This window comes from Clupea harengus, chromosome 7, assembly GCF_900700415.2.
Source record: "Clupea harengus chromosome 7, Ch_v2.0.2, whole genome shotgun sequence".
NCBI lineage: Eukaryota > Metazoa > Chordata > Actinopteri > Clupeiformes > Clupeidae > Clupea > Clupea harengus.
In genome coordinates, this window is record NC_045158.1 from 6,342,942 (window position 1) to 6,359,118 (window position 16,177).

Sequence of the window (16,177 nt, forward strand, 5' to 3'; positions counted from 1 at the left end):
GCTTTGGATGTGAGAAGTCGATCGAGTTATCTTCTGTCCCGTGGTTTGAATCATACCTTTTAGCTACGGCATTGATCTCCCATTATTGATCAATTCACGTTTTGATTGAAAGTCCAGTTATGAGAAATGTTTTAGCTTAGCTATAGAATCTTCTATTTTCGTAGTCAAGGTAAAATATAAGAGAGTAACGGCAGAACAAGCATTAACCCAACCGGTGGCCTCTCGCATGCTCCCTTCATTGAAGCAGAGATACTGTTTGCCTCCTCTCCGTGCTTTTTCACTGCGGCTTTACGTCAGATCAGCAAAACTAAATAGGTTCTACGCATGCGCTTAACCCAGTTTGTGAGGGATTGCGCAATCTGAGATAAGGCACAGCTCGTCGCTGCCTCACCGTCTCCTGTCTGTTTGAGCAGGACATGCGCAAATTCTGACTGACACACGTCTGACACATATCTTTCATAGTTGTCTTTGGTGGATGGCTGTTCATCTGTCCTAAGTGAATACTTTTTTTTTAAATGGTATGTTTGGTGAGTTTTTATTACATATTATTTATTGTAGCTTGTATCTTCTATTCATTTTGAGCATTTTGTTTTGCAAGCAAAACAATTAAGCTTCCCTGAACTGCCCCCCCCCCCCCCCTGGTCTGTTGCATTCCGCAGTAAAGACTAAAACTAATACTGAAACTAATAAAAACTAAACTCAAACTAAGCATTTTCCAAAAATAGAAACTAAACTAAACTAGCAAACCCGCTTTGAAAACTAATTAAAACTAAACTGAAATTGAAAACAAAAAGTCAAAACGAAATAAAAATAAAAACTAGTGAAAAATGCAAAACTATAATAACCTTGCTCAGCAGACGCTGTGGAAACGGGCAAATGTGCCGAACTTTCCAGGACTTGATAAAGCTCACTGCATTTGGGCTGTAGCTCATTTAGCTGTTTCCAGCTCTATATCTGCATCGTCAACACTGGGCATTAGTTGTCCGTACTCCGATTTTATAGTTTCCCCATTGTAATAAATATGCATTCATGATATTTTTCTATGACCGAGTTTGACAGGTATTGGTCAGGTAATAGCCGAGTGACAGCTGATTTGCTTTCTGATTTGACAGTACTTATTCGTGGGTTTTTTCAGCGCCAGATAACCGAACAGAACTTAACTCAGGCTTGCCTCACGGGTACAATACCAAATTTCATCATATTTGATAGAATGAAGGACAAATTAGTTGTGAATACTATGACCGAGTTTGACAGGTATTGGTCAGGTAATAGCCGAGTGACAGCTGATTTCACAAGCATTAACTTTAAACCAGAATATTTTAACGTGCCGGCATAGTCGCCCCGTAATGCCGTGCAGCGGGCGCATACTGTTATACTCTATGTGATGCACTAGCTCAACGATGTTCCCTATATGTTCCTTACCGTTCTAATTACATGTCGTTGTTCTGTGTTGGGACAGAGCTTATACAGGTGGGTGACGGTAGCACAGTCTGTTCGTGGTAACTTGCACCAGGGCATAAAGCCCGTGCCATTGTGACAGTGTGTTGTGTTTTAGTGTTTAATAAAAAGCCATAACAAATATACCACGCTTCCGTGATTTGTTACAATATAATGGTCTTGCTTCTATAATGTATAAACACGTAGGTTACAGGGTGGGTGTGGCAGAGAGAGAGAGGGAGAGCGATGATGCACACGGATATATCAGATTTAGCGACCGGAGCAAAGTTATGTTGCTGTAACGTTGAACTCTTTGCAATCAATAAATACAGTACTTAATAGGCTAATTGATACAATATCTCCTCGTTTGAGTGTGGTTGTTTGAGTGCAATGGGAGTGTATGATCGTTATTGTCTATAAAGCAGTGTTTCTCAAACTTTTTCAGACCAAGGACCACTTAGCCAATAAAAAAAAATTCGCGGACCATTTAACTAAATATCCCCGGAACAACATGCCTCCTACCCAAGACCTGGCGCCAGACAATTGTTAGCGCACACATGATTTTCGCGGGTGGGCTCTCCTTTTGTACGTACCAGTAGGCTAGTTATAGATATGACAATGCGCAAGGCAAATCATCTGGAACCCTGCTCCATGCGTGACTTGGTTATGTTACAAACTATAGTTCGCTCACAGCCTCATACTCCCATCACACACTCAGACAGACATCACAAAACACAACGATGCGCATACTGACCGCAGTATTTCACTACCAACAGTAGGCTAGCCCACTGGCATTAATACAGCCATCCTAGTAGTCAACTTTTCATAATTAAGAGCTGTCATTATCCAACGTCACACAACACAGAATATAGCCTAGTTATCATCTTGCTGTCTCAGCGGGAGAAAAACACAGTGTTTTGAGTGCAACTCCGCTGCGAGATAATTCCCAATGAGGCTGAACCACTTTCTCCTTGTCTATGTTAGAGGCTTTCTCATTTAATTTTCTTTTCATAGTTCCTGTCTTAAGCCACCAATCCATGACCTTGTTAATAGATTAGGCAACTCTTTATTAGATTAGGCTACTACTGGCTGTGTTCTCTTCGTTCTGAGTTGTATGTTAGAAATGTTGCAATAATTTACTTGTGGCCGTCGCGGACCACACTTCATCATATTTGATAGAATGAAGAACAAATTAGTTGTGAATACTATCACCGAGTTTGAAAGGTATTTGGTCAGGTAACAGCCCTTTGACAGCTGATTTGCTTTCTGATTTGACAGTACTGCTGTGTGTTTTAAGCAAATAAAATGTGGACTGTTTACAAGCGGGCACCTGCTATCGTTGATTATACAGTCAATACGTTGTGAAATGAAACAAAAACACATCACAGTTAAAGATGTATTAGTATTGATTGATTCACATCGATATGAATGGATGACATGACTAACAAGTGGTGGGAAATTAATATGAAAGTATTTGTTCGGTGAATTAGCGCGTTCTGTCCAAACAGTCGCAGTCAACGTTTTTGTCAACACTGGCACCACATAAGTATCGTAATTCGAACGTTTTTAAGGAGGGGTTGTAAAGGTACTCATATCTTCGGACCTCTTCTGTTATGTTTGTTCATAGTCAACAAGAATAAGCTTGTGAGACAGTCTGCAGGATATTCATAAATAAACGTGTCATTAGTATGAACAGTTGAGACAACATATCGTCTCTTTCGTCTTCCGGGTCACGACCTGGCAGGGAGGGAGGGAGGAGGGCGGCGGGATCTCAAGCATGCGCAAAGACGCAAAGTCCAGTTCCTTATCCAATTCACCGTTACATGCCGCAATAGTCGAACTATCAACTGGATCGGATCGAGTTATCCAGGGGTGTTAGTCCGACTATGTGCGGTCCGACTACGATCCGACTACATGAAACGGATAATGCGATTTCAGTCCGACTAAGGCAGTTATTCGAATCCATGTAACCACGGTCACTATGGTACATGACAATAGTCATGAGCCCAAATCAAAGCATTTATCCATTCACGCCTGAAAGGCCGCGAGATCTGTCAGCGCAAACTCCTGAGCCCGCCCCCTCAGGAGTCCTTATCTTACGACGTGCCCACAGATCTCCCTCTTTGAAAACTTCGCAAGACCGAAGTGCACAGCTCCGAGTATATCCTCAACGCTAAACCACAGTCAAAGAGTTTTGTGTGCTTTTTGCTCTCTACGGGTTGATTGAAAAAAGATGGCCAGACACTACCCCGACTGCGGGCACACCCGTCCCAAGGGTGACCGCCACTGTCGGTGCGTGACCTGCCTCGGCAGGGACCACGCAGAGGTCGCGCTCTCGGGCGAAGACCATGTCTGTACCATCTGTGCTAGCCTTCCGCTAGCTAAGGCTACCAGGCGCCTTGCGTTCTGGAAGCGCAAGGACGCCGAGGGGACTGCACCGGCTCCATCCGGGGCTAACGCCCCCGTAGGACTGAGTGCGTCTCCAGCCGTGGGCTCTGTGAGTGTGAGCAGCCGCCTTGCAGCTGCAGCTCCGCTCCGGGCCTCTCCCCGTCACCGCCGCCTGCCAGCCCTGGGGCTGCGGGCAGCGAGGCGGAGGAGCTTCAACCGAGCGGTGTCCAACCCGACCTCGAGCTGGACATCAGCCTGGATGATGAAAGTCTGCTGGACTACTCCGATGAGCACAGCTCAATCGCAGAGGCAATGCAGACAAGCCAAGACGTTAGGATGCGGGTGGATACACCCCCTACCTCGTCTCGGATTCTGGGCCAGCAACTCCACGAGGTTGCGCTGAGAGCAGCCAGCTGCCTCGGGCTCCCTCTCCCTCCCCCTCCCAGTTTGCGGTCCTCGCTGCTGGACGGGGAGTTTTATGCTGGCCCCGCCGCGCCAGTTCCCAGCTGCATCCCCTTCTTCGAGGAGGTGCACGAGGAACTGCAGGCGACATGGGCGACCCCCTACTCGGGGTTCGCGCCCTACATGCAGCTCCACAGGGCTAGTGAGAGGGGCTACCTCTCCTTCCCTCAGGTGGAGGATGCAGTAGCGGGCTACCTCTCGCCCGCCTCCCCCGCGATGCGCCTCGGCCAGAAGCCTCTCCTGCCTACGCGGGTGGCCAGGCACCAGGCGCAGCTGGCAGAGAAATCCTACTTGGCTGCAGGGCAGGCTGCCTGCACAACCAACACGGCTGCGCTGCTACAGCGCTACCAGGCAAAGCTCCTGATTGAGCTTGCCTTGTCGCTGGGGAAAGATCACCCGTCTGTGGCAGAACTCCGTCGCGCGACGGATCTGTCGCTCAGACTGACTCGGTGCACCTCACAGGCACTGGGGAGGGTGATGGGTGCCGCGGTGGCTACCCAGAGATCTCTGTGGCTATCACTGGCTAAGCTGTCGGACAGAGAAAGCAGCACTCCTCGACGCCCGGTCTCAGTCCAGGGCGTCTTTGGTGAAGCAGTGGTCACAATGGCTGCCAGGTTCGAGGAACGGCAAAAGAGCAGAGAGGTATTCCAGGCTTGGATGCCTCGCTCTAGCGGCCCGGGTGAGACGTCCTCCTCAGGACACACCACACCCACACCGGGCCAGAAGAGAAGCGGGTTCCGCTCGCCAGCTCCTCCAGCGAAGGTGCCCACCGGGCGAGGCTGGCAGAGACACCCCTTCCGCCCTCCATCTCAGCCTGTAGCACAGCAGCAACCAGCTGCACGCCCTGCCCAGGGCGCAGCCCAGGCTCCGCGGCAGCACTCCGCTCGCCGCGGGCGAGGCAGAGATAAGCCTCAGGCTTCCTGATGGTGACAGTCAGCCATTCGTCACACAGGGGGGAGCGGTGGAGCCCACACCGCCTCCACAGAAATCAGCCCGGACAGTAGTCCTGGCTCTACAACACTTTCTGCCTGAGTGGTCAGCATGTGCTATTGAGGACGGACAACACTGCGACCTTGGCGTATATAAATGGCGGAGTGCGCTCCCAGTCACTACACCATTGGGCGACTCGCCTGCTCCTGTGGGCAGCGAGGCACGTCCTTTCCCTCAGGGCAGTTCATATACCAGGTCACCTCAACTACGGTGCGGAACTGTTATCGAGGGGCGATCCTCGAGCAGCAGACTGGTGTCTTCACCCACAAGTGATAGACCAGATCTGGGTGCGTTTTTTCAGGGCGCAGGTGGACCTGTTCGCAAACAGGCAGAACACCTGCTGCCCGCTCTGGTTCTCGCTAGGGGGCGACAATCCCCCACTAGGCATCCCCACCAGTGGCCAGCTCTATGCCTATATGCTTTTCCCCCGATCCCGCTCCTCCAGCAAGTGCTGTGCAGGATAGCGGACGAGGGCAGGGAATTGATATTGATAGCCCCCCACTGGCCCAATGAGCCGTGGGTGGCAGATCTAGTCAATATGTCAGTGCAGCAGCCTTGGGAGCTGCCTCTGCGGAGAGACCTCCTAACGCAGGCGCACAGGACAATGTGGCACCCCCATCCGGAGTGGTGGCGTCTCAGAGCCTGGCACCTCAGAGGCTCATAGCGTCAGGCTTGTCGAATGCGGTGGTGGCTACAATACAGAGTCCCCGAGCTGTGTTGACACGGGCTCTGTATACGCTGAAGTGGCGCAGTTTTGAGCGGTGGTGTGCTGCACGTCAGCACGACCCTATTAACTTCGCGCTGGGCGTTATTCTAGAATTCCTACAGCCGTTGTTTGATGAGGGGAAGGCGGCTTCCACTCTCAAAGTGTACATGGCTGCCATTTCAGCCTGCCACGCAGGCATTAATGGCAGTTCTCCTGGCAGTCACCCGCTAGCGTCACGCTTTATGGCGGGGGTGAGACGGCTCAGGGTGCCAGAGAGACACCTAATACCCTCTTGGGATCTGCTAGTGGTGTTACATGCTCTCACAGGGCCTCCGTTCGAGCCCCTGGAGACAGTGGACATAAAGTTTGTCTCTTTAAAGACTGTGCTGCTGCTGGCGTTAACGTGTCAGTCAGTCCATCGTGCCTTCAGTTCTCGATCGCTGGTGACAGAGTGGTTATGCGACCTAATGCTGCTTACACACCTAAAGTGGTGGTAACCCCATTCCGCAATCAGGTGATTGAATTAGCAGTTTTCTCGCCTCCTCCCTTTGCATCAGCAGAGGAGGAACGTTTGAATAAGCTCTGTCCAGTGCGCGCTCTCCGCTGTTACGCAGGGCGCACTCGAGTTTTCAGACAGTCAGATCAGCTATTTGTGTGCTTTGGTGCACGTGCAAAAGGCAGACCTCTATCGAAACCGAGCCTCTCCCGTTGGATAGTAGAGGCTATCGTGTTGTCTTATAAGAGCTTGTCTTTAGATCCCCCGGAGAAGTTGCATGCGCACTCTACGCGGGGGGTCTCGTCTTCCTGGGCCTTGCTAAAGGGCGTCTCAGTGGAAGTTATTTGCAAAGCTGCAAGCTGGAGTTCTCGCCACACTTTCATTAGGTTCTATATGTTAGATGTGGCTGAACCTAGTTTTCTTCATAGCATTCTGCGGGCAAGCGATCTCTGCGAATTCCTTTGCCTGAAAACAATGTATATGATAAGTGTGTTCATTGGTGTCTACATGTTATGTTGCACATGAAACATTCCAGGGTGGTTTCCTACAGCCTATGATAAAGGTTGCCCTGTTAATATGTTCACCACCAGCGGCCGTATGAACCTCTATGAGGGCAAAGGCTTCAATAAAGCTGGTGGGTGTGATTGGCTGCCACTGTATTATCACGCTGGAATGTATAGGGTCCCATACTGTTATGTCGCAGTGAACTGCGAAAAGGAACGTCTCGGTTACTTACGTAACCTCGGCTCCTTAAGCAGGAACCAGACATAACAAAGTTGTCGTGTACAGTGTTACCTTGGATTGATTTTCTTGCTCAGTTTTCTTTCCAAGGGAGATCTGTGGGCACGTCGTAAGATAAGGACTCCTGACGGGGCGGGCTCAGGATTTCGCGCTGACAGATCTCGCGGCCTTTCAGGCGTGAATGGATAAATGCTTCGATTTGGGCTCATGACTATTGTCATGTACCATACTGTTATGTCTGGTTCCTGCTTAAGGAACCGAGGTTACGTAAGTATCCGAGACGTTTGTGCTTGTAAATAATGAATTTCAAGTCTTTCAGAAGTCTCTCTTGTGCTCCTGCACTTCCTCTAGTTATGAGCTCGTATGAGCCCCTCGGGCAAAGTTGAGCATGACATTGATTTTCACTGATATGCAGAGAACAGTTAGACACATGAAGCCAGATGAAACTGCACATCCTAAGGAGTCTGTCCTCATAAGGGTTTGGCTGACTCACAACTTTTTTCTGTTTCTGAGTTGCAATGGGCAAGGACCCTCTATTAAGCATTTTTTTTAAGTCATTAGGTTTGATAGCATTTCTTTCAGCATCTACTTCTTGTTTCACACCACATTGCTGCTATGGAATTCATTGTCCCCAGTGATCTGAAGCTTGGTTTATGCAATATCACCAAAAATAGACCTGTCCTATTTCAAGCATAAAAGTCTGCCCCTGCTTTTGGAGCCCCTCCACACAAGACTATTGCAATGCTCCTCTTTTTCAAATGATTGCCCAGGGCTACAACATGCTAAACACATATCTTTAAAACAGCCTCCTTTCCTGTGAATATTGTACATTGATTTCAAAACCTATTAGCTTTCCTACAAGGCCAAAGTCCAAAATATATTTTGTCTAAGTTTTCTTCTCTCAGTTTGGGGGACAGTCTTAATTTATGGAGTGCCATGGTCCAGGCATTGAGGAGCCTTTGCTATTGGCCCTGGGGTACTGGCTTGTCTGTTGTGGTCAGGTAGAGACGGCCTCTGGCTCTGCCTATATGACACCCTCTCCCATAAAAGCATCCCTTAATTATGCTGCATTGGGTTTATTCTAGTCTCAGTCTCCTGTTGCTCTGTAAACACTTTCGAGACCCGTTGGTTCTATTCTCAGCTGATGTCGGTAATCTCCTCCACCTTGGATAGCCACAAGAAAAAAAAGATCTTCTCTTTCTGAAACAGTTCGGCTCAAAGTGTCGCCCTGTTACAAAAGACGGTCACTTGGCTCTCATCATGTCAGCGTTCCTCTTGAGGGCCGTAAGCCTCAGTCGATCTAAAGTGCCTTGGGAGAATCCTCATATGGTGCAGCACAAACCCTAACCTTCCATTGAGCTGATCTAATCAGACTCTAAATGAATAACTTCAAATGTAAATCTATATATGGCAGGCAAAATATACAGGTTGTGTGGATGTTTGATCCAGTGTTTAGAGTTCCCAAACTTATTGGATAGGAGACAAACGGGTAAGCCAGGATTACAATTACCTATTAATTTCATTTAAAAGTTTTAGCAGACTTATGGGGCTTTGTAAAACACCCCCTGTTTAATTTAAACACTTTAGCGCATTATAGCTTGACATCCTTGATGTGACTGTAAATGTAATTTAAGTGTACACCCTGCAACATCGAGAAAAAAAAAGTTTCACATTTTTCCTCTCAGCAGGGTCCATGAGGCAGGCTTTTGTTAGGATTCTGGTCCATTTATTCAAGCAAAAATTAGGAATGCTTAACTAACCGTTGCACAGTAAATGGCCATTATTGAAAGCCTTCTCCATCTGGGGATTGTGAGTGGTTCTCCAGCAGGGAGTCATTAGGTCCAGCAGCAATGAAAATCAGCAATGGCAGGAAGAGTGAGGTGCATTCAGCTAAGTGCAGAGGCACATCCCAGAGACGAGGCCATAACAAGGCCCCATTTTAACTGCTCCATTGGCTTTACCTTAACTGAGTGTGTGTTTATGTGTATATCTTTGAAGCTCAATAGGGGAAATACAAAATAAAAAATTATAGGTATTAGATGTGATATCAGAGATATGATTTATGTATTGAGCCCTCTGTGCTGACCCTGTGTTTTCTAAATAATGGAAGAAGGATCTGAAAAACATTACATTATAATAGGCCTCACAGGATTCTGTACCCCACAGGCTGCCCCTGGCAACTGTTACCGGGCAATTTGGTTTATGTATTGTAAATGTGAGTGTGCTCAACGTTCACTGGGATGGATGGTGGGGGATGCTGTCCATCAAGCTGAAGGGGTTGAAGGCAGCACCTCGGGCTGGCGGCACCAGGGGCAGGCTGTTTTTCTAAGAGTTACTGTATGCTGCTGGGACTCACATGTCAGACTTGCCCTGGATTCAGCTCTTCTGTGTTGTGAATGAGTGTGTGTGTGTATGTGTGATACCCAGACGTGTATTTTAAAATGCTGCTTTTTTGTTCTTTTGCGCAATGTATGTGGTGTGTTGTTTCATATCTTTCATGTATATTTCAATATTATACATTTTATCATTGCTCTGGCTACGGCTCACGGTAAAGTATACTGTAAGTAAAATTTGACCGAGCCAGAAAAGAGCAGACATCCATCATGGGTACCTCTTGCGGTGTTGTGTTACTGCCAGCTGGCAAGGGTGAGGACAGAATAAGGGACTAAGTGGGAGCGAAAGAAGCGTGGTCTGTCTTTATTCTTACAATTCCATGACTTATCATTAATGGCCCTGCTACGTGTAATGCATAGAGCACAACACATCGTTAACTTCTGTGGAGAAAAATGGGACATGCTTCATTGAAAATAACTGTAAGTATTCATGTGTGTTGTTTATCTGTTACATGGCGTAATTGATAACTTGTATTATGAGGAGGACAGCAGTAAAAGAGATATCAAAATGGAAATGTATCTTGAAGATGAATGCTGTTAATCTTTGGTTTTCTATTTTCTCTCCAAAGTTAATTGTCTTGAACATGTCTCATATGTAAATAAGGTAAGATATGTAAGAATGGTAAAAGAAAGAAAAAATGATTATCTGCCAGAAGAAAATAGATAAACTTAACATACACACACACACACACACACACACACACACACACAAACACACACACACACACACACACACACACACATGCGTTGCATGCACGCGCGCACACACACACATGCACACACACACACACACACACACATGTGTTGCATGCACGTGCGCGCGCACACACACACACACACACACACACACACACACTCAGATGCAGACATATGCACACATACACTCACATCATCACATTTGTCTCTATCAAATGTATCCTGTCATGTACCTGAGTGGTTGTATTGGCGCGTGTCCTTCACTGGAGGACCCGGAGCATTGATTGAACATCGCTGTCTTCACCTGACCCCTGCGTCACCTTGACCCTGATGCATGTGCTAATTTACACTCTGACCTGCGGGTTTCCAGGGTAGCTGCGCTAACACCAGGCATCAGGGGGCAAAGCCAAACTCATGTTAAGTGACAGGAAAAAAACGCCTCAGCAACATCAACACAACTGGGCTTCATAAATTCTAAGTTACTTTATTTCCTGCGTGGAAGTGAGTCCTGACGCAGCTGCCCATCAGGGGAGGATGTTGAGAACCGCCTGCATCTTTATATGGGCAACATTAATTTTTTTTATGGATTCAGCAGGTTGTGCTTAGAAAGAAACAGTTTATTGATTTTAGATTTGGCGGGTGGTGGTGGTGGTGGTGGTGGTGGGGGATGTAAGGGGCGAGCTTTCAGCCATGCCTCTCCTCTGTCTTTCCCTCCATTTGAAAAGGGATTCAATTCAATACCTGGGCTTGAATGTAAAGGAAGAGATGAGGTCATTCATCAGCATGACTTTGTCTCTTTGTAAATCAAAAGGGATGAGGCCAGGTCCGTGCCAGAGCTCTTTTATTGAATATGTAAAACAGCCACTGTGCATTAATCCCAGCCCTGTTAGGGTTGCAGCCGTGCGACAGGAAACGTGGGCAAGCAGGACACAGCTTGGCCTTCATACTGATGAATGAAACTGCACTCACTGTACGGGACACAACTGTTTGAAGTCACAAGCAAAATAACACAAATGTGTTGTGTGTGTGTGTGTGTGTGTGTGGGGGGGAAACCTTTTGATTACATATTAGGGCTACCTTTTAACTGTTTTCCTGAGTACATTGTAACCTATAAAGTCAAAACATCTGGGGAATCCAATCTTTAGTATTGGTTACAGTAATCTGTATTTGAGCCTCGGTGGGGATGAACGTTTTGAAAAACATGAGTGGAGTGTATATTTGTTTCTATGAATGGTCAACAAAGCTCTTACACTACAAAGACTTTTTGGAATGCAACTCTTTTAATCCTGCCGGTCACAATAGTGACTGTAAAGAATGTTTTCAGCTGTAAGGCTCTTAAAATGTTACTGAAGGATGTATCAATGCATATCCACCAAATATTGGAATAATAGAGGATCTCAAATAAAAGTGTGCAGTGTCACATGTTTAGAGAAAATTATCACATGGTCAAAGCTGTTTACATCCTGGTTGCACCATGAGAAGAGGATGGCTGCATCAAAGCTCCCAAACACAAGGTTAGACGTGTGTTAAAATCAAGATAGGACAAGGTTAGACGTGTGTTAACAGATAGGACAATAAATGTTGGTTCACATCATCTTTAAGGTGTCTAGTATTGATACATGCATTTGCAATTACTCAACTCTGTTTATTGTGGTCATAGAATGAGTAAACAATTTATAGTGACACAATTGTGACCCCTCATTTAATTTTTTTTTTTTTTAAACAACCTTTTCATCTACTTTTCAATGAAAATAAATAGATAAGGTTAATTATTTTAAAGGGTTACTAATGATACATGACTTGGATGTATTCATGTCTGGGGAAAAAACGGTATTAAACAGGTTAACACCATACATTTTAAGGAGTGCTTTGGTCGTGTTATGTACAAGGAAGACATGCCTGGACTGCCTTCAGTGAGTTTATGTCATTATCCCTGACTGCATGTGTATCTAACTGCTGCCACATGAAAAGACATATTCAACTGTGTATCTGCTCTGTTGACAGAACCTTCATCAAATCATCTGCCACAGATAATATAATTTTAAATAGTTGCCTAATAACAAGCCACTTTCATCTAATTAGCATGTGAAGTAAAAAATAATAAAGCTTTTGGAATGAGCCTCATAGTTGGCAGGGATAAAGCTTCCAAGGACAAACAACATTACTAAGGTTAATGGTGATGTTTAAATAATCATATTGCTTGGCATTAGTAGATGCTCTCCGAGAGGATTCATTTTTCATTATTGTCAAGGGATCTATCTGCTGGAACTTGTGGAACCAAAAGCATCCCAAATTATGAATAAATGACCTCAAACAAATAGCTCTAAAAATGCCAAGTGATATATTTTCACCAAGACGTTGAATCTTTTTTTTCCTGTTGAAAATGTAAATCACCTTTCTCCAGTAGGCCCACACAGTCTCAGAAATCAGTTGAGTGCCAACCAAGAGGGCTTAATTAGCTTATGCCACCTTTTCCCGATCTGTAGGTGCCAGATTCACAGAATGAACCGTACGGTTTGACATGAGAACTGGCAAATTGATTAGCTGTTCTCACAAAAATTTGGCCAGTTTGAAAATGTAATCTATTTAGGTTAGCTCCTTCTTTCTTTCACCAGCTAAACACCAAGGCTTTTTGGTAGAAGACAGTAGAAATGTCAAATATAGGCCACTACACAAGCCTACATATAATGACAATGTCCAGTGAGTTGTCAACATTGGGACAGTGCAGTCGTAGCCTAAATGACAGAGGAAATGCCAGTTGATCATCTGATGTGGAAGGGAGGTGCGTATCCGAGTCAATGTTAGCTCGCTGTTTGTCAAGACGACAGTTAGAAAAGTAAGGTAATAAAACCACCACTGTACAAAGGAAAATAATCAGCAAAAAGAGAGAGCAGGACTGAACAAACAAGAGCAAAGGATTGAAGGTAAAAAGAATGCTTTGTTAGCTAGGAAACAGGCTACCTGTGCTCAATCAAAGAGTGTACTCTTAGCAACTTCGGCTAAGTAGTCTGGGCGGAGTTGAATCAGTTGGACCAGTGTCTCTGGTTGGATTTCTAAGTTTAAGTTGCTAGTAGGCTGCTAACATTACAACCATGGGATAGTAATTCAGAAATTGACACGGCTAGGAAAGGCTAAAGAACCTAGGCAAGATTATTGGTTAATTTTCTTGTTGGCAAGCTGGCGATACCATTTGATGCTTTGTTTTATTATAGGGAATGCATATAGTCTATGCACACATTAAATGAATCGCCCATTCTATGAATATTTCCATCGCAGATCCCTAAAATCAGATCTTGTCTCTGCTTAAAATGGCCTGTTCTCCCGTTAGAAAGGTATATGTGTTTGATAAGAGTAGTCGTCATCCCTTTTCATATGCTACCTAATACATACAAATACTATATAAATGCTGGCTGGTGGCTACTCATTATGTCCCTCAAATCTTCTTCAAAGCAAGCCACATAAATGGAGTAGGATAGGTGTGTGCATTTGCCTTAGAACAGAGGAAGACTGTAGGGATGCCATAACTGTTGGAGACCCCCCCCATACATACCTGTCTGCAGGTATTACTGCATGACCCCCACCATGCACACACACGAACAGTCAGACAGACACACACTGTCTGTGTGTGTATGTGCATGTGTGTGTGTGTGCGAGAGAGAGAGAGATGAAAGGATGTCTCGAGACTTGTGATTTAACATTAACATTTAGATGGAAGAAGTTTTGAAGGAGCAAGAATATTTGGACTAATAATTCCTCAACTGAAAACTTTCTGACACTTTCCAGAAAACATCTCACGTGTTGCTCATGGAAAGTTGTATGTCATAATTAGGTGAATATAAATAATGCAATGATGGCATATGTTAAACCTTATATTTTAAATACATATGCTCCATTGGGTATGATTCTGTGTAGCACCACGCCTTGTAAAAGTCTGCAGTTGTAGGTATTGTAGAGGCTGCTAAAATGAGATTGAAAAAGAAAAAGCCCTTCAATGAAATTGAAGATGAGATTGCAAAACTAGCCTCATCAAATCATCATCAATTTGGGGGGAGCTCTGTTTGTGTTTTGCAAGTGTGCATCTACAAATGTTATAGCAAATTAGGCTACTAGCAGTTCCTATAATGAAACAGTATGGCCATACAATCAATCTCAGAAGCACAACTATCCCCTTCAAAAGCCAATCAAAAGAAAAGCACATTCTAGAAGACAGTGCCCATGGAACAAAAAACAGAGACAAAAGATTCAGGTCCTACAGTGAAGCTGCACTTTTGGAAACTTTCCACACCCTTTGAAAATGGCCGACCGATGCATAATTACTCATGGCAGTCCATACAGGTTCCCCCTAAACAGAGACCTTTCCACCATCAGCAGTATCAGAAATCCCTGTGTGAGAAGGCCTAATGCACTGGTATCACCCCCTTATTGATACAGTGATCAATGAACTGTGCCATCCATCACTGTCAGCAGGTGCATTCTGTCTGACTCTAAAGTGGTGTCTGATTAGGATTTAAAAGTTTAAATGTTGGTCTGTACTCAGAAATGCACTATAGTCTTAAATTAACAGTATGCAACAATTTGACACTTTCTGAGGTATGGTTTCATAGGCAACTAGTTTTGGTACCATCCTCAATTTTTTTTTATAGCATATGGTCATGTGAAGGACAGATAAACACCTGTGTCTTTCCCACTAGCCATCCAGGATATGCCCTATGTAGTTCTGTGTACCGGGCTGGAATACCTTGCAAAAATGGAAGAAAAGCTTTCACAGCATGACATTGCCAGCTATACTGCCAAAAGACACCAGTTAGCAAAACCAGATGTACTAAGTTGGCAAACTTCTATCAGTGTCAGCTGGGCTGTTAGTGGTGTTTGCAAGGTTTTTGCATGCCTTTTAGGTAGTTAGCTTGCTAGTTTTGGAACAGAACTCCTTATTGCTGCATTAAAGTGAGAGTTTTAAAAATTGGGTATTAAAAGTTGAGTATTAAAGTTGGGTATTCGTACAGATGCCCTGATTTGATTGATGATAGAGCTAGCAGGACGCACAGCTCATCGCCAGGACAGGAACAGTAACTCCGGTAAGAGCAGAGGAGGGGGGCTATGCATTTATGTCAACAACAACTGGTGTACCAACGCCATGACCATCGATAGCCACTGCTCTCCAGACCTCGAGTATTTAACTGTTAAATGCAGACCCACGTACCTCCCACGGGAGTTTACTGTTGTCATGGTGACTGCTGTGTATATACCACCGGATGCTAATGCCAAGTCAGCCCTTAGTCACTTGTACAATGCCATCAGCCTTAAACAAAACACCTATCCAGAGGCAGTACACGTGATAGCAGGCGACTTCAACCATGCTGATTTGAAGGTAGTGCTCCCTAAGTTCTACCAACACATAAAATGTGCTACCAGGGGAGAAAATACACTGGATAAAGCCTACTCAAATATCAAGCATGGTTACAGGGCTACACAGCTACCCCACCTTGGCTTGTCTGATCACATGTCCCTACTACTCTTACCGGCATACACCCCCCTTAAGAAAAAAGCACCCACAACAAAGACTATTAAGACTTGGCCTGATGATGCCTCTCAGCAGCTGCAGGACTGTTTTGAAACCACCAACTGGGATATTTTCAAGCACCAGGACCTGGAAGTGTACACCTCGACTGTTTTGTGCTACATCAAACACTGTGTCGACACTGTCACAGTGGACAGGCGCATCCGGGTGTATCCTAACCAGAAGCCCTGGATGACAAAAGAAGTCAAAGTGCTGTTGAAGGAGAGGAGCGGCGCCTTCAGGTCTGGGGATGAGGCACAGTACAGGACTGCCAGAGCCAACCTGAGGAGGGGCATCAGGGAGGCCAAGAC